Source organism: Telmatherina bonti (assembly GCF_933228915.1).
Source record: "Telmatherina bonti genome assembly, chromosome: 8".
Classification (NCBI taxonomy): domain Eukaryota; kingdom Metazoa; phylum Chordata; class Actinopteri; order Atheriniformes; family Telmatherinidae; genus Telmatherina; species Telmatherina bonti.
The window spans coordinates 19291090-19313821 of record NC_136626.1 but is presented as its reverse complement, the minus strand read 5'-3'; the positions used below and the strand labels follow the sequence as shown (position 1 = coordinate 19313821).

Here is a 22732-nt window from a genome sequence, read left to right as displayed (position 1 = left end):
GAGATCCAGAGGTAAATCTGCCTCCTGCCCTGCTCAAATCCCTGTTCTTCCAACGCAACCTGTGTATGTGAGACTTTCTTCGCAGCACCCTGATGTGGGACGATCCACTTCACTAAAATGACATGAGAATAAGTAGTAGCTTGGAAAACAGGTTGGGGCACATGCTATGTTACACATTAAACTTTTTTTCCCCTCTCCTCTGCTTGTGCACCCTTAAGAGGTCACACCCTGAGCATTTTCCTATTTCACACATAGCAAGAACAGTCTCTGTGTTCATTTTGCATATCCTATGTATTCCAAGCATTGTGCAGGCCTGCCAAAAGTGCACACTAAGCTCACAGACACATCAGAGGAGCATATTAAATATATACTTGACTTGACTCCTGAAAAGGTGAAGTACGTGAAGAACGCTGAAGTGTTGAGGTTACTTAAGGAGAATGATCCCTAAGGTCTGATAATTAGATCTGTGGCTGAAGGAGTTGACCCGACATCAACATTTATTTTGTGACACTCTGTACGTCACACACAGGAAACAGCAGATCTCCTCGTCTTCCTCCAGCTGGAAGAAAGATCAAGAAGTTTGAGCACTGCTTATGTCATCAGCACAGTGTGTCTAAGACCAAATGTGTGTATCTCTCTCAACGAATGTGTTTTATGACATGTAAATAGTCTGGGTGAAGCTCAGCAGGTGTAGGGAGTGTATTTTTAAATCCTGTTGCAGAGGAGACTAGAATGATTGACACACATGCTATCATAAAACCTGAAGACCACAGAAAGAGACACAAACAGACAAAATCCCCCAAAAATTGCCCTTTTGTACTGATTGTGCCAGTCATTTTTATTGAAGGTGTGCTGTGTGTCTGTCACACTCTAAATCTCTGCGGTAAAATTGTTTTTGGAGTAAAAAAAAAAAGAAACCACCAAAGAATATAGCAGGCTGCAGATAGATGGTAACATGAAACAAAAGTAAAGACAAAACAGATGTGAAGATGAAATACCAAACAGAAATGGGAGTAACAGCAGATTACTTACTGATATAAATGTAAATCTTAAAAAATTAATGTGACTTGATGAAAGTAAAACAAAGAGAGAAGAAGGAAAAGGGGATCAAATGAACGCAACCATGTGGGATGTTAAGTTGGGGTGTAAAAAAAAATGTCACTATTTCTTTCTTATGTGCATATTTTTGTTTAGAATATGAACTCTTCACTAAGAGCAGACAGTTGGACTGTTGTGCGCGATATTAAGAAGATTTATGGTTCTATGCTGAATTTGTTATTTGTAGCAACTCTCAGGCTGTTTTTGGCAAGCAGCAGAGAAACTCAGAGAGCAGCACCAGATCCTCAAAGCAATGAAACCAATGTGCACACAGAGAAAGATGTCAGTGTTTGTGTTCAAAAGGAAGCGGCAGACACAGAACGATGGAAGCGGGACACAGAGATAAACACTCAGAGAAACAGAGGGTGAGAGCAGCCTCACTCCTTCTCATGGCATTGTGGTGGTTCCTTATGAGGAGTTTAGACAGTTGCCTGGGTAAGTGTGTGCACACATACATACATACATACATGTCTGTGTGTGTTGAGTTGGCAAAGAAACTGTCTCCAGGAAGCAGGAGTTCCATGCCGCTGGCAGACGCTCTCCTCTTACTTCCTGTGTGCTGCGAGGCATGCAAGCAGGCACATGCATAAACACACACACATACGCATGCACACCCACTTGCACAGGGTTGGAGCGGGGCAGGGCGCTCGCCTGGAGAGCAGTCCAACAAACTGAGAGAGCAAGGGAGGGAGGCAGGGAGGAAAGAAGAGAGGGAGGGAGGCGGGAGTTCAGCAGAGAGCAGCACTTTCCCACAGTCTGGGGATTTGACACATGGCTCTCACACATTCCTCAACCCTGCGGCCGACCGAGCACCAGCACTCAGGGAAGGGAGGGAGAGAAAGAATAGACTGATAGAGGGAGGCTCCCCCTTTGGTGTTTGCAAGCAGTATGGCGTCATGGAAGACAGCGAGTGTGCTCATATGTGTCCTGTATGTGTTTTAACATGTGTTTGCCTCATGCACCAGCCAGACACCGGCCGTCTGTTTTACTGACCGACACCTGCTGTGGTGTTCAGTCTGTAGCCAACAGTTTGAGTGCAAACGTATTAATACCTTTTCAAGCTCACTTAGAGCTTGTCTGTGTAAAGGTTGCAAGTAGTGGTGTGCTAATGCTTTATGATGAAGCGCTTTTTGCTTCTGTATATCCCAAAAATACTTATGTGCAAACTGTTGTCTTACTAAAGTGGTGCTATCTTTGTTAACATATAAAACCCATGCTTCTCCTTTCTTACAGGTTGCATACAATTCTTTGTATGCCCAAGAAATAGAAATGTACACAGAAGTTGCCCTACAAGGAAAAACCTGTATTCTTGTCTTCTTGTCATACATCCACCTTGATGATCTAAAGACTCTTTTATTCTGCTTCAGGCATTTTGCTTGCATCGATTGTTTCCACCTAACTCCTTAATCCAGCATTATTCCAAGCATTTTATGCATAGCCTGTAAGAGCCGACTTTATTGCAATAGCAGTATACTCTTATGCTTTATGGGCTCTTGAAATATTTTTTAAAAATTCTCTTTAGCTTAAAGGTGTCACTGCTCTGTAAAAAGTGTTATTAAAAGGTTACATAATACATAGGGCCCTGCGATGGACTGGCGAGCTGTCCAGGCTATACCCTGCCTTTTGCCCACAGACTGCTGGGATTGGCTCCAGCTTCACCGCGACCCTTAATCGGACTGAGCGGTTAGGATAATGAATGAGTGATTGAATGAATAATACACAGGAGTATAAAGCAATCCCCTTTTTTTACAGTTTTCTGGTAAAACGGATATATTTTCAAACAGTTCAAATTAAAATCTAATCAAACTTTATTTATATCACACTTTTAATACATGCATTTAAATGCATTTAAAAGTGCTTAACATCATAAAAACATTTTCACACTTAAGCACACAGATGCAACCCAAACACAAAACCCCACCTTTCCCCTGACTCTCCATAACAAAAAAAAAAAATAAATAAACTTCCTTCAGGATGCTATTTCTGTATCTGGCCTGACACTGCTTCGAGGCAACAATATCTGGAGGATCCGCCCACATCAGGAGCCATCCCAGGAATGACCATTGGAGACACAGTCACAGGAAACACCCAGGACGGGGCAGGCAGGGCCCACTCCACAGCTTTTTGGCTGCTTTGTAAAACCCCTACCAACAACCCTGGCCAGGACTACCCCCACAAAGACCCTATCAGTCAAACAGGTGCAGCTCCTGATATGGAAGATCCCTATGAGGAAAAACAGCTAAAAAGTTAAGAAGAAAAAATAAGAAAGAAACACAAGATAAAATAACTAAATAAACTTAAGATTCTGTAAAACAATAATTAAAACAAAAAGATTAAACCTAAGTAATATATAAATACATTAAAAGTACATGATGTGTCGTAAAATTAGCCAAGAAAATTATATATAAAAGATAAATAATGAATGCATAATTAATTAAATGAAATAAATAAGAAAAATTCAACTAAAAGCTAAGTTAAAAAGATGGGTCTTGAGGCTCTTTTTAAAAGCATCTACACCTAAGCATCCACTCTTGATCTTTACACCTGAAGGAACTGCTGTGCTCCTGGCTTGATGGATCATTGGTTTAAGCTTCACTGCAAATCTGCACCTTATTGTTTACCAATGGGCTGATCAATATGAAAATTATGTGTATTATTGGCTTTTGCATCCAGAGCTCAACACACCTAAACACTCAGTGGAGACTTACAGCAATATGCTGCACAGTGTTCTATATTACTAATATCATTTGTCAGTGTCACTTATCTGTACATATGATTTACATCGTATCATTTAACTTATTTCTGTAAGTGTGGCACAATATTTCATCATAATTCATTCCTAAATCAGATGTAACACAGCTTGTGATTGGAGATGATATTCAGACCCTCCTGATTTCATAACCATTGTTACCCCCTTAACCAGTCTGGTGTCCCATTGCTAGGTTTTTTGTTCTATTGCTTATCATCATAAATACTCTTTGAGTATTATTCATCAACCCAGAGCTGAATTAGAAAAATTAGAATTGTATTTTATCTTGTGGTTTTTTTTCTGGTTATTTCTCTACCTTCCAAGTCTAAATATTTAGCTCAGTGATATGTTCAAAGGAAGTCACTGTCCTTGACTCTTACAATGCAAGCTGAGAAGAGATACTTTACAAAACCACTTCGGCTGACCACCTGTGCACGCTTATGATTGATTTTGTGCCAATATGTGTGTGCACAGTTGTCAAGACCTGTCAAGCAGGAAGGAAAATGTTTGCGAGAGTAGGAAGGTGGCATGAGGTAAGATGAATGTACATCTTTTCCTACTTAAATGCTCATCCGTTATAGAGGATCCCAAATTGCCAATCAGGATGTCCCGTCTCTCTTCTCTTTTTTTTGGCCCTCCTCCTCTTTTTGCTTTTATATTTAAGATCAAAATAAAAGCATGAAAGTCTCTCATGATGATGCTTCTCATTAGCAAGACAATCAACATAGTAAGGAGGAAAAGGTCTGTGATTCAGCCTGCAGGAACGTTTGATTGTGGGCAGATGACAACAAAGCATCCCCTCTCTGAATCAATAGAGATGTGGCCCAGCCCTGCTCTTCTGCACTACATGCCTGTGACACCTTGACACTGAAACTTCCTGTTAATTAAGAACTGGCTTTCTCTTGCCTGTCAGCACATCCTCAGCCTGTCTGTTTCTATGTGTGTGTGAGTGTTTCAGAGGCTGAAGAGGTCAACTGAACTTATGAGCCTGGGGAGTTGAGATAGGAAGGGATGGGTGAGAATGAAAATTTGAACTTGAGTGTTTGTGTGAAACAACAGGTTTCTGTGTGACTATTGTGATGCCAGATCTAGGTGGAGCTTGATCAACTTCTAATTCTTTGCCAGTTTTTGTGTGTGTTTTTGTCAGTGGAGGCATCAGGAAACCATCTGCCAAAAAGCTTAGTGTGTAAATCTAGAGAAAATTGATCTAATACAACAACTATAAATAAGATCCTGTTAATATAAAGCACTAAAAGTATTTTCCTGGCAGTAAAAGAGAAACTTTAATTTGAGAAATGCTTGTAAAACTCACTCACTCAATTTTAATGGGAAAAAAATTCACCTCTATTGATCCCATCTAACTTCTCCCTGATTCTTTAAACTGGGTTAGAATCATGTTCCTGTATACTCTATGTTTACACTCTGCATATTAAATATCTGTTGCAACATGCTGTCTTACCTGTGTGTGTATGTGTGTGTAGTATTCCTATCATGCAAGTTGAGACTGCATGATGGTGACTCACTGGGACGAAATGAAGGCTGCTTCGTGGTGATGTCTGGTGATTTCATGGGCAGCCCAAAGTGTTCTTTTGTTTCCAGATGACTTGCTGGCAAAGAAAACGTCTGTCCTGCTCAGCTATCACCATGAGCAGATAGCAGTTGCACAATGACTTGCATACATGAGTCTGAGTTGAGTCTGAGGGACTTGAACTAGAAAGGCTTTGATGTTTTCTCAGGATGTTTTGTTCGCCGTGACAGACGCCATGGACCACAAAATCATTCTACCCCCTGTGTGTGAAGGCAGGGATTAGTAGTTTCTGGAGTCCCTCTAATGAAGCCCGTTTGATGTGAGGGCCCAATTACCGTATGGGAGCTTAAAGAAAAGGCGGGGTGTGTGTTTGTGTTGGAAAGGGTCCATCCACTGTGACAGCTAAGATGGCCTCGTCATCCACTCATTGACTCTCATTTATGCCATTGCCCGAGTTAGTCTTGGCATCTCCCAGTGTCAGGTTTCAGAAGAGATTTGGAAACATGCCTGAGAAATCCATCCATCATCAAGGGATAACATTTTGTCATAGAAAGTGTCCTTCCCACTAAATTCCAACTTTCTACCGGTACTTAAATGCACCATGTAGTTTATCAACTACATGGCGCATTTGATCAAGGCATCCCAGAAGCAGTCGGAGTTCTACAAAATCCCACTTGCACCCATAAACCCGTCTGTGTGTAAATGTAGTCTTATCCATGCATCAGGCAATTTGTGCCCACATATTTAACTTTTTGTGTGAGCAGGAGCCTTTAGAGTCTTTACGCAGAGATTAAAAATCTACAAGTATGCTTGTTGTCATTTCTGCCTGTGTAAATTTACTTTGTGCTCAGAACAGCTAATTGTTTGTGGGTGAATTTACGTACAAATTAGCTCAATACCCACAACGTTCATATTTGTGTTTGAGAGAGAGAAAGTATATTTGGTGTCTATTTGCTTTAATTTATTTGTGAAAAGCTTGGGAGTGTGATTCTTTGTGTTTTTTAGGTGCAAAGTTGTTTTTTTGTTTGTTGAAGATTGCTTCATAAAAAGTTTGATTTGATAACTAATTTTTTTCATTTTACTGATTCTGGTCTGAGTCTGAAAACATTTTAGATTATGAGTCATAATGTTTGTTTGAAATAAATAAAGAAAATAAAAAGAATACAGTTTGTATAACAATAATAAGAAGAAATAAATTAAATAAATAATTTAACAGTTTAATCATCTCTTTTTCCTTTCCTCTGTAGTGATAAATAGATCTGATATTTTAGAATCTACAAATACCACAAAACTTATGGGCACACTTTCCCATTGGATTTAACATGTGTCCAAACTTTTGACTGGTACTGTATATTGAGACATAGACTCATGGCTTTAAGTTGAGACAAGGCAAGTAGAAAGTGTAAAGGTTTTACTAAAAGTAGCTTTTTGTGAAGACTTGCTGTCATTTGTTGCAGCGCTGCCTTCCCTCTGACAGAAAAGGGGATGTTTTGAGATGCAGTGGTAATGTCTGTTCAAATAAAGCCTTTATGGAAAGCATTTGACTACAGACAAAAATACAAGCGTGTGAGAATAAAAAAGACCAAGATCTAAAAGGAACTGCTCTTGTGCTGTCCCACCATTCAAAAGAAAGAAGTGTAAATTCTGAAGAAGAGTAAATATTTGGCTTGTGGGAAGGTGAGCGGCTGAATATGTTAGTGAACAAGGAGAGCATGAACGCGTCTCGCTGTGTGTCTAGCGCCAGTTGTGTTTGTATAAGAGGAGTGTGTGGTGGTGTGTGAATATGAACGTCTGACCAAAATCATGCATATGTTTATGAAAGGTTTTGTTTGAGGATGTACTGTGCTTTATGAAAACAAAGACGGATTATAGCTTCACTGTAGCTGAAGAGCAGACCATGTTGCGTGTTGAACTTCTGTGGTTGAAGCACCTAACACAACAAATTAATTACAGCATATAGAAAAAGTCCCCTTCCAAGTCCTTTATTAAGTGAAAATAAGAATCTCACAACTCACTTGTTTATTCTTTTTTCAGTGTTGTTTCTTCTTAACTAAGGCCCCATGTATACTAGAGCGCTGAGACAGTAGATCGGTAAGGTTTTGTTGCATTCTGGTCTTTCATGTACATGGTCAGAGTTTTTGCAGGATAAAAGCACGATTTTACATCAACCTCCAGAGTGAATTTTTCTTTCAATCCTGTCTGTGTAATATGAATTTGAAATCTTTGTGTAACGATGATAACTTTCACATCATCTTGCACTTGTGCAGATCCTGACCCTGTTGAACCCATGAAAAGCACAATGGCAGACTTCTGTGTTATGTTTGTTTATCTACATATTTTTAATTAATTTTATCTGGTGAAATGAAACCTGGTTAAACATTAATGCCATCAGCAAAAAGGCAAAGGTAACGTGCCAGACAAAAACATGCATAACTCATATTGACACAATAGGGAACAATATCTACTATTATCAAGGTTTTGAAAAAAATAAGAAAAAAAGATATATTTCCACTGAGCAATTTCTGCATCACATACTCCCTCCTGCATGCTCTAAACAGGACATTTCCTTACACTTCCTGCCTCACGTTTCCTACCTGAAGAGCATATATCCACCAGAATCAAATCAAATCAAACGTGATATAAAAAGCCTCCTGCTGGTATTTTCTTTGGTGAACAGAAACTGGAGACAGAAACAGGACCAAATTGTTTCAACTATTTTTTTTTTAAATCTCAAGTATTCATTTGTGAAAATGGCCAAAATGAGCAGAACATTAGGAAAGTTTGAACAGCAGTATAACATATCTTATAGTTCTGCAACCTGTAGGACTCATTGATTTATTCAAATTGTTCAACAGAGGATCCTGATACATCTGATATATTGAACAATGGCTTAACTATCCAGCTATACCCGCATAAAAAAAAACCCTCCTGCTTGACCAATTCTGAAGCACCAGAAACAATCTAAGGGGAATGGCAAGATGTTATTTTGGAGTTAGAGAGAGATATTCTGTGTCCTGAACACATTACAGACTTCCTTTATGTGAACCATGTGACCACAGCTCATTCATTTTTGAGTGGGTGGTCTTTGAGGAAGCAAAGATGGCTGAAAGGAGTGATCTGTGGCGTGGGTGATTTCATAAACAAAGACAAGAGAGGAAGTGGATGACATGCACTCTGCGACATGGCTGTACTGGGTTGGTGGGAGTTAACGGTGGTCAAAGGGGGTATGTGTATGTGAGAAAGAGTGGAGTTGCATTGTGGTGCTTCTGCATGCCAACAGGGTCCTGTTTGCATCTCGAGAGAGGCCCAGAGAGGCGAGATCTTATCTGGCGCGTGCCTGGGCCGCTGTTTCCCACACTCTGCATGCTCTATTGCCAGGAGGGGGGTGAGAGGGGAGTATTATGATTATGTGTGTGTGCATGCAATGTCAGCAGGGGTCCCGTCCTGTCAACTTTACGCTGTTTTGACTGCCATGACATAATGTGCCTCAATACAGTGACACCCCCCCCCACCACCACCACTACCACATACACACACCCACACACACTTCCCCCACTCCATCTTCTCTCTCTCACACACACGCTCTTTCTTTTTTTTCTTTCTTCTTCAAAGGTTCCGCACATCAACAAGGGCCTCCTTTTCTGTGAATGTCGCATATTTGGCTTTTCACTAGTGGCCCCATTTTTCCCCCCCAAAACACTCAGCCCCTCCATGTTTTTTTCTGCTGCCTGTGTTTTTTTCCCTTTGATTGAGGCTTTGCTTTGGATTAAGACCATCTCAGCTTCCACACCATTATTGCCTGCTTTTCTTATGCTGTGTGCTATAAATGAAGAGTGATAAGCAGCACAGGACATGTTGCAGAGATGTGATGATGATCTTGGCAGCCTTGCTCAATTAAAAAGCTTATCTACCCCTCAGACACATGAGCATGCACACACACATTGCCACGTTGTTTTTACAGTTTAGACTTACAATATGAACTCAAGCATTTTGTCTGTTGACCTTTGTCATATTACAAAATGCAGACAGTGTAAAATGTGGTTGACAACTGATGTTGGCAATTAAAAGTAGCTATTGTAACTTTTAAAATGCTGGTAAATACTGTTAAACTAAGAATTAGTTTAATGAAGTGTCATCCATATTTGTTTGGTGAGTTTTAGCTGTAGTTATATCAAGAATGAGATGTTTACATGGATCTCCTTCTGTTGGACACATAGGTGGCTATTTTTTTTCCCCTGTCAAAGATTACATAACTACCAACTGTCACCATAGCAACCTCTATGTGTCATTCCAAATCCAATCCAACCTCGTGTGTAAGTATTTTCTAAAATTGTATTTTATTATTTCTTTGTTGCATATTTATTCAATAAATAAGGATATAAAATAACTGCTCTATAGGTTGTTTTTTTTTTACCTGCTTTGACTTTAGTGTAATTTGTGCCACTTGGAGCGTCTGCCGATAAATCATTGTGGTTTATATTGACCCATCTAGTAATTGATGATCACTACTTTTCAAGATGCATTGTGGGTAATTTTGAGTGCCCTACTTTCTTCTCTGTAGTTCTTCAGACACCCCTAAAAATTGGTGTGACCTCTACATAGGGCACTATATAGGGAATAGTGTGGACATTGTCTGTATATTGTTTTTTTTTCCTGTAACTGTATTTTATTAGATTTAAGATATTAGCTAAATTTTAGTCATAGATTAGTTTTCTTCTTTCTTTTTTCCCTATTTTTTTCCTCAGTTATTCCAAGCATCTTTGTTTGATCTGGAGATTAATTTGCTTGGGCATCCAGTCCTCAGAAGAATGGCAGCTCTCTTACATTTTTTTCACTTTTTTTTTTAAAATGAAAATGAACTTTTTTCTTTTTAATAAATTGATATTTATATTTGATTAGAGCACCTGTTGGTGCTTGTCCCTTAAATTGTATTGAAGTTGTGGAGTGTACTTAGTTTTCAAACACATTTTCTATATTTTGGCTTAGTTTTTGTTCAATAAATAATGACACAATGTAGTATGTGTTTGTGTTATTTGTTTGATGTTTTATATTTACACAATTACAAAAATTTGTAATGAAATTGTTTAGTTTTTGAGTATTTTTCTTATGCATAGACTTAAATCAAAATGTTGGGTTTTTTTTTCATTTTTACATAACTTTAAACTGGATCACTGGTTTATCATCACAGTTTCTCTACAATTAAGTTTTTAAATTGAATCTCATCATGTTAACAACTTCCATGTGTAAGGTCAACCATACTCCATTCCAAACAAGAGCCATGTTCACGTCTTTCCCAGGTTGTTTGCATGTGCGCGATTATGTGCTTTCAACAACCCTCCAGAGGTTAGGAAAGCTAAGCTGGCAGATTTTAGTGAGTCACATCAGGTGATCCCAAGCCTCTTTACTGTACATCTACTGCCACCACTTCAAGGATAGGAAGCTGATGGGTGTGTGTGTGTGTTTTTGTAGCCACCCCCACAGCTGGGAAAAGATCGATTTGGGCTCAACTGGCAGGCTGTTGGCCCCTGGCTGCTGCTGTCTGAAAATGAGAGGCAGTGTGTGTGTGTGTGTGTGTGTGTGTGTGTGTGTGTGTGTGTGTGTGTGTGCGTGCGTGCGTGCGTGCGTGCGTGCGTGCGTGCGTGCGTGCGTGCGTGCGTGTGTGTGTGTGTGTGCGTGCGTGTGTGCGTTTCAGAAAGAATGTGCAAAAAGGATTGAGGGAGTGAGTCTGTACTAAGGAGAGGGATGAGGAAACAACATGCAAGGGTAGGAAAAAGAGAAGAGGACTGGTTGGGGGAAGGATGAAATATGTATTAGCGGCTGACTCACTCTCTCCTTGCATCTATACTTTACTCACAAACACATATACGCTTGTTCCCCTGAGTACACATGAACATGCAGAGACACACACTTATGAACACACTTCCTTCTCTTGCCAAATGCTCCTGTGCCCCTGCTCATCTGCGTGGGGGGCCCTGCAGGCAGTCTGGGCCCTTACGTGCCCTTTCTTTACACACACACACTCAGCTGTACGCACACTCACAGGCACATAGAGGAGCTGATGTGTAAGACACGCTCTGATCCTGCATGCAGATGATGAAAGACAGGCAGCCGGGTTCCTGTTTTAGTGCCAGAGGGCAAGACCTGATAGGAACGCATTGATTCTTGATCCTCCTACTCCGCCTCCTCCATCTCCATCACCACTGAATTCATTTGAATTTCAGCACTATATTATTTCAATTGCTCTTTACCTCTCTCATCATAAATGGCATCCAGTCACGTTCCTCTGTTTTCCTTCTTTCTGGATTCTGGTAGATATTGCAAACAAGAGGGTCCAAAAAGGTCTAAAGTTCAGGATTTGAGCTATTTTCATGGAAATAACAGTTGATGTTTTTCCTGTGCAGAAATGCAGCATCTAATGAATATTCCCTGTGTATATGTGGTTTAGCATAATGCTTCGCCCTGTGTGGTGGAGTGCAGCGCCTCATGTTTTTACGTGCATAGCCCCCAGCCTCACACCTGGCAGGAACTGTGATTCCACTCCTCCTTTCTTGGCTTCTCCATGAAACCCCCAACCCCCAACTCCACCAGCCTAAATCCAAGAAAGGGAGGGACAGCAGGACCCCTTTTTGGTTCTTCAACCACACATGCCATACTCTCAGGTCTAATTTAAACCTGTTGCCCACCATCCAGTGTTGTTTATAGAGAGTGAGCTTCATGTATGTGTACGGTGCATATGGCCTAAGTGATGAAGGCATAAATAACTAGTGCAAGGAAAGGAGATCCCCCATTGTTCTGATGGATTGCACATATACATGTGCATAAAAGCCCTGTCCGTCTGGAACAATCAAGAAGATCACACACTCTCTGTCACAGTCTTTCAGATCAGGCTGCCCAGAGCTTCCTGTAATCCCTCCTCTGTAACATTAATTATAAACTTGTGCTTTGTGCCCCCCAGACCAACCAGGACTTTCTCAGGACAATTAAAGTTACTCAGAAGAAGAAGGGGGATTGAGAAGAAAAGGAGGGAAAGGGGATCAAGGAGTGAGTCAGAGGATTTGACTTGAACTGCATCTAACAACGCCAAAGTAATTCATTGGGTGAGATGAGAGTGGGAGATTGGGGCAGGGTGTACAGAACCTCTAACTTTAGTCGAGTAAGGGATAAATCATAGGTACTGCAGTCTTTCGCATTGTTCTGTAAGTGAGGCTTTTAGCACAAGCTTTGGCATCTGAGTGGAAAGTTGAACAGGGTAGGGTCTGGGTGGGCAAATGCTTGGTGGGGTTGGAGGCAGATTAGCTGCCATTTCATGGGAGTAATTGGCCAATGTGTGAGAAACATGACCTGGTTGTATTTCTACATCCCACTCATTCATTGAAGAGAAAAAAAAATATTTTTAAAAAATGTAAGCCCTTTTCCCTAAACACTGTTCTTCAACATTTTATTGTACCATGCCAAAATTACTGCCGAATACTGCCTGTTTGAGAGGAGGGGGCTAACTATAATTGCCTGAGCGTCTTTCCCACTGGTCACTGACCTTTAACAGACCACCGAATCACTAAATCCTGTTTGAGTGGCTTTTTATTTCCTGCCAAGCGTGACTTTACTCTGCTGAGAGCACCTGCAATGAAATGTGCTTGCCTTCAACAGGTGGGGGGGGAAGCTAAAAAGATGCTGCTGTTACGTGGCAGCAAACTGTGTCCCTGCCCTGCCCTTTGTCTTCTTGTTTGAGACGACTGCACTTCTGTGGCTTTCTGTGCCAAAAGGCAAACCCTTTCAAGTTGCTCCGAATCTCTCTGCGAAACGAGGTTGGAATTATAGATAAGTAAGGCAGAACAGTTTGTCAGGCCAGTCAGTAAAGTGGTTCATTTGACAGATGTTGTTATCCTAAATGGACCTGATTGGCTGCTGTTTAATCCTGTTGAGGCACCTTGCTCCAGGACATGAGCTTCCTCAGTGACGCCCTTTCTCTGAACCCTTGACCTCATGCTTGGGTTAACCAGTTGATCTACTCTGAGCCAAAAGGACTTATATATATATATATATATATATATATATATATATGTGTATATATATGTGTGTATATATATATATATATATATATATATATATATATATATATATATATATATATATAATATGTGTGTGTGTGTATATATGTGTATATATATATATATATATATGTGTGTGTGTGTATATATATATATATATATATATATATATATGTATATGTGTGTGTATATATATATATATATATATATGTATATGTATATGTGTGTATATATATATATATATATATATATATATATATACATGTGTATATATATATACATGTGTATATATATATACATGTGTATATATATATATATATATATATATATATATATATATATATATATATATATATATATATATATATACATGTGTATATATATATATATATATATATATATATATATATACATGTATATATATATATATATATACATGTATATATATATATATATATATATACATGTATATATATATATATATATATATATATATATATATACATACATGTATATATATATATATATATATATATATATATATATATATATATATACACACACAGGCATATATGTTGCTTTAGAAATCCATGATAGGCTACATACATCATTCTCAGCTGAATTGTTAAAATATTGATTCACTGACAGGCTTTATTGTACATATGGAATTTCATTTAGACTATTTGAAAAAAAAAGGTTTTTGGATAGATGTGGTTGCTTTTGGACAGACATCAACACCTTTTTTTACAGACACATTTACAGATGATGTTAATTTGTTTTTTTTACTGATCACAATCCTGTCTGACCTGTTCTAGATTTGGTTGTTTTTTAATTGCCTAAACTTCCTTGTCGCTAAGCTATATTGTAATCAGCTTTGAAAGGAAAAAAGGGATTGTGTCAAGTTGAATTCCTTATTGGTATGAGCTTTGGTCTTTGAGACATTTGAGCTGTGAGAAAGATTTACCCTGGAACTACGCAGGTATTTCCAATGGATGGATGGAGAGAAAGTTGCATTTAGTGCAGTAACCAGAGTTCAGTTTATTCTCCTCTGAAAAGTTTGTCGGTGAACTGAGAGTGATCCTTTGTGTTATCCCAGTATATACCTCCAGTATAAATGAGCAAAATGGGGATGGCCTCACAGTGAAGTCATAGGACAATAACAACTAGTTGAACAGAAACTACAAGTACATGTGCCTTCTGCAATACATGCCATGGGGGCCACAGGCAGAATAACTGCTATGCAACAAATGAGAATATCTTTTTACTTGGCTAAAGAGAGCAAGGACAGGTAGCGCCTCTGTCCATGGAAATATTTTAGAATTGTAAACAAGACCTTGGAATAATATTACCGCTTTCTCGCCTGCTTTTGTTGACATACCCTAGATACTTTGCAGTACTAGCGGAAAAATACAATGTTTTTGTGTTTGGTTTCTTTAGCTCCAGAGAAAAATGCTTGTCATTATTATTCTTGATATACATTTTTTTTTCTTTCTCCAGCCATCTCTCAAGCATCTCATCTTTCAAAATGTGTATGTTAGCATCCATGAGCTGTTGTACAAAGAAGCATAATTAAAGGCAATGGAAATCTCTTCCAAAATAATCTTTCTTATCATCACCTTTCCAGTTAAATGACAGTGAATTATTAGGGAACAAACTAAAATGGTAGTGGTAGTGGCACCAGGAAACTCTTTTGACCCCCATATAATAATGTTTATTTCACCACTTATCTGCCTTGTAGACAACTATTTGAGTGCCATCTGTGAGCATGTTTTTTTTACTTTTGCCTTTGAATTCAAATATACCCTTTCACTGCTGTTGACTAGGCTGAAAATAATTGAATGAGATGTTTGGACACACTACTTCTTTCAGGGGTCCTACTACATACTGTTTAAGCTATAGTGAAGTCAATTTTATTGATTATGTGATGTATTTAGACGGTGTAAAAGTAAGTTATTATTCAGTATCATGGATAATTGGAAACCTGTGTGTGTCTGTGTTGTGTTAATGAATGTAATACGTACTGCATAATCTAGTCGCTATTAGTTCTGAGCATAGAAAATAGCACCTCTTAAAGCCCTGAAGAAACCTGTGTCCAACAGACAACCCCTTTTTAAAGTACTCAAATTAACATTGCAGCAGTCAACACTTGACTCCAGCACAACCACTTCCATGTCAGTGGCCTTTCCAGCACTCCTCTGCCCAGTGTTACCAGTTCAGGTCTGAATGAGTAAAGAAGAGAAACTGATTCAGGCTCACAGGATGAGTCTGCTAACTTGCAGCAATGGTACTCATCTCCTTGTTGAAAGCTGAGACTGAGCCTGAGTTGGGTGTGGCAGCAAGCAAGAGGTCAGTTGGCAGATAAGGTGTTAACGGGACTGAAAGCAACACTTTGGTGGGAATGGGGGGTTGGGGGGGGGGTGTCAAGGTGAAACCTGGAATGTAGTACTCATGAGGTCATACTTGTCTGTATTGGTGTGTGTGTTCACATTTGTATCCTTAGAGGGGATTTAGTTCACAGCCTCTTGAGGCCCCATCAGTAATGATGTCATGGGAAACTATTACAAAGCCCATCTTGGCTGTTTGTAAACTCTCTCCATTTCCTTGCAGAAACCTGTGGGCCACATGAAAGCCTCTGTTTTCAACTCCTGAATTAAAACACAGCCTGTCCAAGGGAAATCTATTGTAACATCACCAGACCGAAGAAGAAAACAGTGAGTGAAAATGTAATCCAACCTGCACAAGATGTAAATCATTACTTTATCTCTTCAGCTCTGTTTCTGTCTTCTTCTTGTCTTTATTACTTATTATTTCTCTTGACCGTAAACATTGTGACTTGATCCCTTCTGCCATCCTTCAAGAGCACAGGGCCCCTCTCAGAGCTGTGCATTGAGAAACAGAACAACTTAGAGGAGCTGGGAACATGAAAGGATAGAGCTAACTACAGGGATAAACACATTCCTCTGCAACCCGACCTGCTACTGCCGCTGCCAACGCTGACTGGTGGCAGTGCAGGGGAGCTCGCAGCGAGACACATTGTTGCCTCAAAGCAAGGTAGAAGGAGGTTGGGAGGGGGGCTGAATATCCCTGAGCTCCCTCAGATCTCACATGCAGCAAGCAGCACTTGACCTTTCCAGCACTAAAGGAATATGACAGCCGTGAAGCCGACAGAGAGAATGGGGAGAGAGCCGAAGGGGGAGCAGTGAGCAAGAGACAAAAGCTGCACAAAGTGCAGGCTGCCACCTAAACAGTTAGTTTGCAATCAACGTCAGTCATCCCTCCTGTCGGGACAGTTTGATTTTCACTTTTCAAATGAGGCGTTTATTTTTGGCCCGATAACAGGGCTGGCTAAATTGAAATTGGCAGCTCGACAATCTACAGATAATAGTCAACTACGCAGGAGATCATGCGAACAGCCCTTTCTTTCACTTTGCCGGAGCCCCCGCCCTCTTTCTCCTGTCGAAGATGAGAAAGGAGGAAATGAGGGAAGGAGAATGAGAGAAAAAGGGCTAATCTTAGCAACAATCAGAGAAGGCTGAGAAGGCAAAAAAAAAAAGGAGTTTAAAAATGAGGAGAGAATGAGGGGGTGCAGGATGTAAAAAGAAAAAAAAAAAGTAGTGTGCCAGTGATCATGAGGGGGTGCTGAAGGGGCGTTGAGATAGGGTGGGGGTGTACAGGAGAGGTGAGGATAGAAAGAGAAAAGAAGTGAATTTCTTTAATGTTTCTGGCAGCAGACCAGCTGAGGTCTCAAGGTTATCCTGGCTTTGCAAACTCCCACGGGAAAGGTGGAGTGCTGAGGGCCGAGGGAAGGGAGGGGGATGAGGGCTTGAGGTGAAATAGAGGAAGGAGAGAAAGCTGCCCTTTTTTCTCCAGGAGGGAGGCTAATGCTCAGGGAGAGAGTAATCCTCAGGCCCTCTTGTCTGATAAGGTTGGCCTTGGCCCAGGTAGGAGGAGGAAAAGATGGCTGTGGGGCCTCCCAGGGCATCACAACACCATAGGAGCAAAACTTACTGATTTGATGAATTCTAACTCAAGCCATTATAAGCACATTTGAGTGATAACAATACCATTCCCTTGTGATTATCCCACTGAAAATCTCTCTGGAGCCGTTATTTGGGATGTAGTAGGAGTCTGACATTGCCTTGCTCAAGGACATCGTAGCAGAATACAACCTTGACGAGCTCTACAAACAGAAAAGCTTAAATATATGCCTCTGTTTTGATTTGTCAGTGTGTCCTTGTTTTAATGCCAGACTTCCCTTCTTCCCTAACATTTTATTACAACACGTTCACAAACATGCTCGTTATTGCACATTTAAGTCCTTTTTCAGCCATTTTCCATCTTTGGTGGTTTGCACTTTTCAGATGTAAGATGAAATGCATCTGATACACTGCTACTGATTCGCGCCAATCAAAATTCCTCACACCTTTCCTCTGGAATTTCAAAGACTCACCAGGAAAGGACTCTTTCATCACAAACCGTTCTGTTATCTACCACAATAGCTTAACTCATAGCCTCCATGCAAATGTAAGTAAACCCTGAAATTGGCATGTTTTAAGTTGCTATGATCATCAGGGTGTCATCTACTGAAAAGGAGATCTCTGTTTGTTTACACTCAGCCAGGCCTATTAGAGATAATGATTCACGGTATCAGGCTGTCAGTTTCTGGAGCCGTGTGTGTGTGTGTGTGTGTGTGTGTGTGTGTGTGTGTGTGTGTGTGTGTGTGTGTGTGTGTGTGTGTGTGTGTGTGTGTGTGTGTGTGTGTGTGTGTGTGCTTGCTGCCTCCTTAAAGGTTGGCTTTCTTATCATCAGTCATAGAAACTACCTACCGAGGAGACAAAATGGGAAAGCTTTATTCACCTGTAATTCAAATGCTCCAGTCTTGTCTGGCTACAGTTTTTGAGACGAAGATATTCGAAACATCATTTGTACTGTTTGTCAAGTGATTTGCTCTGAACAGTTTTAAAGAAATAAATCACAGGAGCCATGATTCCACTTGAATTACAAGTTAAATTTAAGAAAACCATATATAACAGGATAATTTCAATAAACTAGTTTGGTGAAATTATACTTTTTGCTTTAGTTCTACAAGAGAGCTGAATGTTCATGTAAGTAGCATGGTCCATATGACAGAGCCTACTTGGAAAAGGTGTTTCTGTCTGGTCTTAAGTGAAATGGTTTCCATACATAAGGTGCAAAAAAAAAAAAACTCCAGGTGAGTGTATAAAGGTAACTTTGTTTCCATAAACGTTATCTAATCCGTCACTTAAAATTGTTAATTAAGTGAACACAGGAATCCCCTGATCCATCTCTATAACCTATGAATTAGGGTTAAAACTGAGGTATGAAAAGTGAAGAAACAGCCATGAAGATCATACACATCTGACCCAAATCTGACAATATCTCTAAACTCTTCTTTCTATTGACAGTCTGAGCTCTGTACACTTGAATGTCCACAGTCAGAACATCCAGTAAGTGGTTGTTCATTTGCATGAGTGACCTTCGCCTCCACCCGAATCACTAAAAAGCAGCAGAAGCTCTATTCCCAGTTTGCTTGAGCCTCGGGCATGCTAACCAGAGACTCAGGCCAACTCACTGGTCCTCTCCCTAACCGCTTCCTCTCTACTGCTGCTGGGTTTGACTCACTGTAACCTCTCAACTTTAATGCTACACCACCTCCCCCACACATGCAAATAGAACAGATCTGCTCCAGGATGCATCGGGTAAAAAAAAAAAAAAAAAAAAAAAAAAAAGAGATGGAATGAAAAAAGATAGAGAAGGAGGGACATGGATGGATGGAAACTTGGGGAACCAGTGGTGAATATGAGCAAGGGGAGGGCGGAGCAAAGGAGAGAAAGCAATCCCAGAAGGAAGCATCTTGGTCTGTAAAGTGCAGGGAGGCAGTGGCAGCTGTCTGGGGAACCTCTGCTGTGTAGCCCTGCACTGAAGCCTGAAAACATCTCTCGCCGTTTTTGCCAAGCCAAAACGGACTCCTGTGTCTGCAAGGCTTACAGTGACCCGCGTTGATCTTTCTCTGTGTATGTGCATGTGTATATAGGAAAAGGAAAGTGTGAGCACATTCACTGTACTTATTGTTTTCCTTGCTCCCAGGCTGCTCCAGGCTTCTCATTTTGTGTGTGTGAAGGGAGGTAAGCGATGTGTGCGGCTGTATCTGGAGAGCCTCCAAAAACCCCTCATCTCCTCTTGTCTCTCCTCCTTCTGTTCTCTCTGCTCGAAGGATCTGTCAGTTCTCCTCTCTCTTTGTCCCTGCTTTGATCCTGCTCTCCAAACCTTGGCTGGCCTCGCTAACAGCAGCTGAGCACAGGTCCGACTTCACTCCCACTAAAAACACACATTTGTGCAACGCTGAGACGATGCACGTGAACACACACCCCCACACACACTTGCTGTGTATCACTTACTCCCCCTTTTCGCTAGAGTCTTGGCGAATCAGTAATAAAAGACTTGGCCATCATTTTCGGTAAGTTGTCGGAGCTAATCGCTTTCACACAGCTCTCTGTAAACTGTAACCCTGGACTCATACAGCGAACAGCTTGGGTGATGGGTCACTCTCGCCTGACTGATTGTGGGTGTTGTTTGAGCCTCCAAGCACAGATACGTGATAATTTCATATATATACTGTGTATTGTTTCTTTTTAAGGCAAGTGCAAGCTGATTTATTTGGTTCATCTAATTGTTCCTTAGCATCCCTTATGCCTGAATATCCGTAAAGCTGTCATTTTTCATTTTCAAGAGACAGCATAATTGTGTCCAGAGCTTTGCACCAATAGTGTACCTTTGTATACATGAAAAGCTAAGTGTATTACATTGGCAGAGCCTGCTAATGAATGGCTTTATATCTGAAAAACTTTAGTTGATCTTTATGTTACAGTCCTATTTTTGAAGAGCCTTTTTTTTTTATAACTAATAACAGTTACTGCCCCCTGCAGTCAGCAGGAACATACAAAACAGTTAGTGCCAGTGTAACCATGTCAACATTGATGTGCATAACAACAAAGACCTTAGGATATCAACGTGTAATTAAAAGGAAAATAGAAGAGCAACAACGGATCCAATAGCATAGATAGATAGATAGATAGATAGATAGGTAGATAGGTAGATAGGTTATTCATCCCCAGGGGGGAAATTCCAGAGGAAACATTAAGAATGACCTGAATTTTAAAATTAGGAAAGGTTTTCTGTTTAAATCCAGGATAGAGTCTAAAATTCTTGCACATATAAAGATCTCCATGACATTGTACATAAAAGATCTTATAGTTCCATATATTCCAAATAGAGCACTTTGCTCTCAGACTGCAGGTTTACTGGTGGTTCCCAGTCTCAAAGAGTACTATGGGAGGAAGAGCCTATCAGGCTCCTCTCTTATGGAACCAGCTCCCACTGTGGCTTCGGGAGGCAGACTCCCTCCACACCTTTAAGATCAAGCTGAAAACCTTCCTTTTCCATGATTCTTATAGTTAGGATATGAGAATATCCTGAGTTGAAGTCTCCATGTATGGGACCCAACTGTCCAGGTTATGCTCATTGCTCTTATAGTTATGGGTAGTCTAGCCATACATTACTTATGTAGCAATGGGGACATCACCTGATGCACTGAGAAGTACCTCAATCTATTTCTCTTATATATTAATGTATGAATATATGCCAATATTGCCATCTCTAACTTATTTCTCCTTTTTTCTGAAGGTCTTCCTGAATAAGTGCAGTTGTACATGTTGATCTGTCATTCCTGTCCTCTCCACCCAAACCAGTCAAGGCAGATGGCTGCACCTCCCTGAGCCGGGTTCTGCCGGAGATTTTCGTCCTGTTAAAGGGAGTTTTTTCTTCCCACTGCTTCCTCGTGCATGCTCAGGATGGGGGATTGGATCAAAGACATGATTCGATGCAATCAGTTGGTTTCTATTATAGGCTATGTGTAAATTGGCTCAAAATTATGAGTATGTAAAGTGCCCTGTGACAAAATTGTTGTGAAGACGTGCTATACAAATAAAGCAGAATTGAATTGAATTGAATTGAATTGAATTTTTCCTAATGTGCATGGAACTTTTTTTTTAACAAAAGCACTGTTGGAAACACAACATCACCAAAATAGCTCAGTATCTTCAGAAAGATTGGAGGATAAGATTAAAACACAGCGAAATTGGCTGTTGGGTAAAAATGTTTTTCAACCTACAAACAATAATAGCAACTTTTCCATTGTATCTGTATCATTGCAGCTTGTGCAGCAGTTATCAGAGGGAAGTCCTGACCAGTGTTGTCTGTGCACACATTGGTAACTCACAAGGATATGAAAGGAGCTCTGATGACTTTTTAACCACATTTATATCAATTTTGACTGATGAGGAAGTGAAATCAGTCAACCTGTGCAGTCCTGTGAAAAAACAGTTTGCATCCACACAGTGCCACCCTCAGTATGTCAGTGGCAGCCACATGGCTGGTCTACCTACAGCCTGCCTGCTTTCAAACTTCCCACTTCTCTTCCCAGTCAATAATGCCATAACAGGCATTTAAGCTTTAACCCCATCTATCTGTATAACAAACACACACACACACAGAGCTGTGTCATTCTTGGTGCACCAAGACTCCAGGTTGGCAGCAGTGCCATTGCCAATGGCTTACACGTTAAGGCACTGGCACTGGCTGACAGCAGGCCACACTGGTTTTGTTAGCACAGTATCTCATATTCTCCCATACACACACACAAAGCCCCACAATATCCTGGCCTAATTGCATTATCGCAGTGCGGCGGTACATGGACAAAGGAGTCCAATAAAGATATGAGCCCTGGGAAAGACTTTTGTAGAGGAATGAAAAAAGAGGAAGAGGGAAATAAAAGGCAAGTGGGGTGGGGAGTGGTGAAACATGAAATAGATAAGACCAGAAAAGGGATAAGGATGTAATTTTAGTGCAAATTAGTGTAGTCTACCTTCAAATGTAGTAAAGGAGAAAGTAAACCCCTCATAATGAGTTTTTAAATTTTAAGTATCAAGACTTGATGTTACTTTTTTAAATCATATGATCCCTACTAGGAATTATTTTTAGATAAATACAACCTTGTGAATAACAGCGCATGATGATTATACTGTGTCACTGTTTGTTTAGCATTAATAAAGGTAAACGAAGTAGTGTGTCACTAAATGCACTCCAGCTGTATCCATAAATATTAAGAGGGTAAGTAGCAGGCAGGTGCTGTGTGTGTCTTAACACAACGTCAAGCAGAAAAAAACAACAGAGATCTTAAAGATGCAATTAATGCTCCCAGTCTATCATTGTGAAGGGCTTTAAGGTCAT

The 22732-nt window shown here is 40.3% G+C and overlaps 1 long non-coding RNA gene across 1 annotated transcript; it reads left to right on the top strand.

Annotated features, from left to right (window-relative positions):
- The first annotated feature begins 1397 nt into the window (after positions 1-1397).
- LOC306759652 lies at positions 1398-18887 on the top strand. Its single transcript, XR_013771426.1, has 3 exons — positions 1398-1533; positions 16031-16134; positions 18850-18887. It is a non-coding gene; the product is annotated as an uncharacterized lncRNA (long non-coding RNA).
- Positions 18888-22732: the final 3845 nt, after the last annotated feature.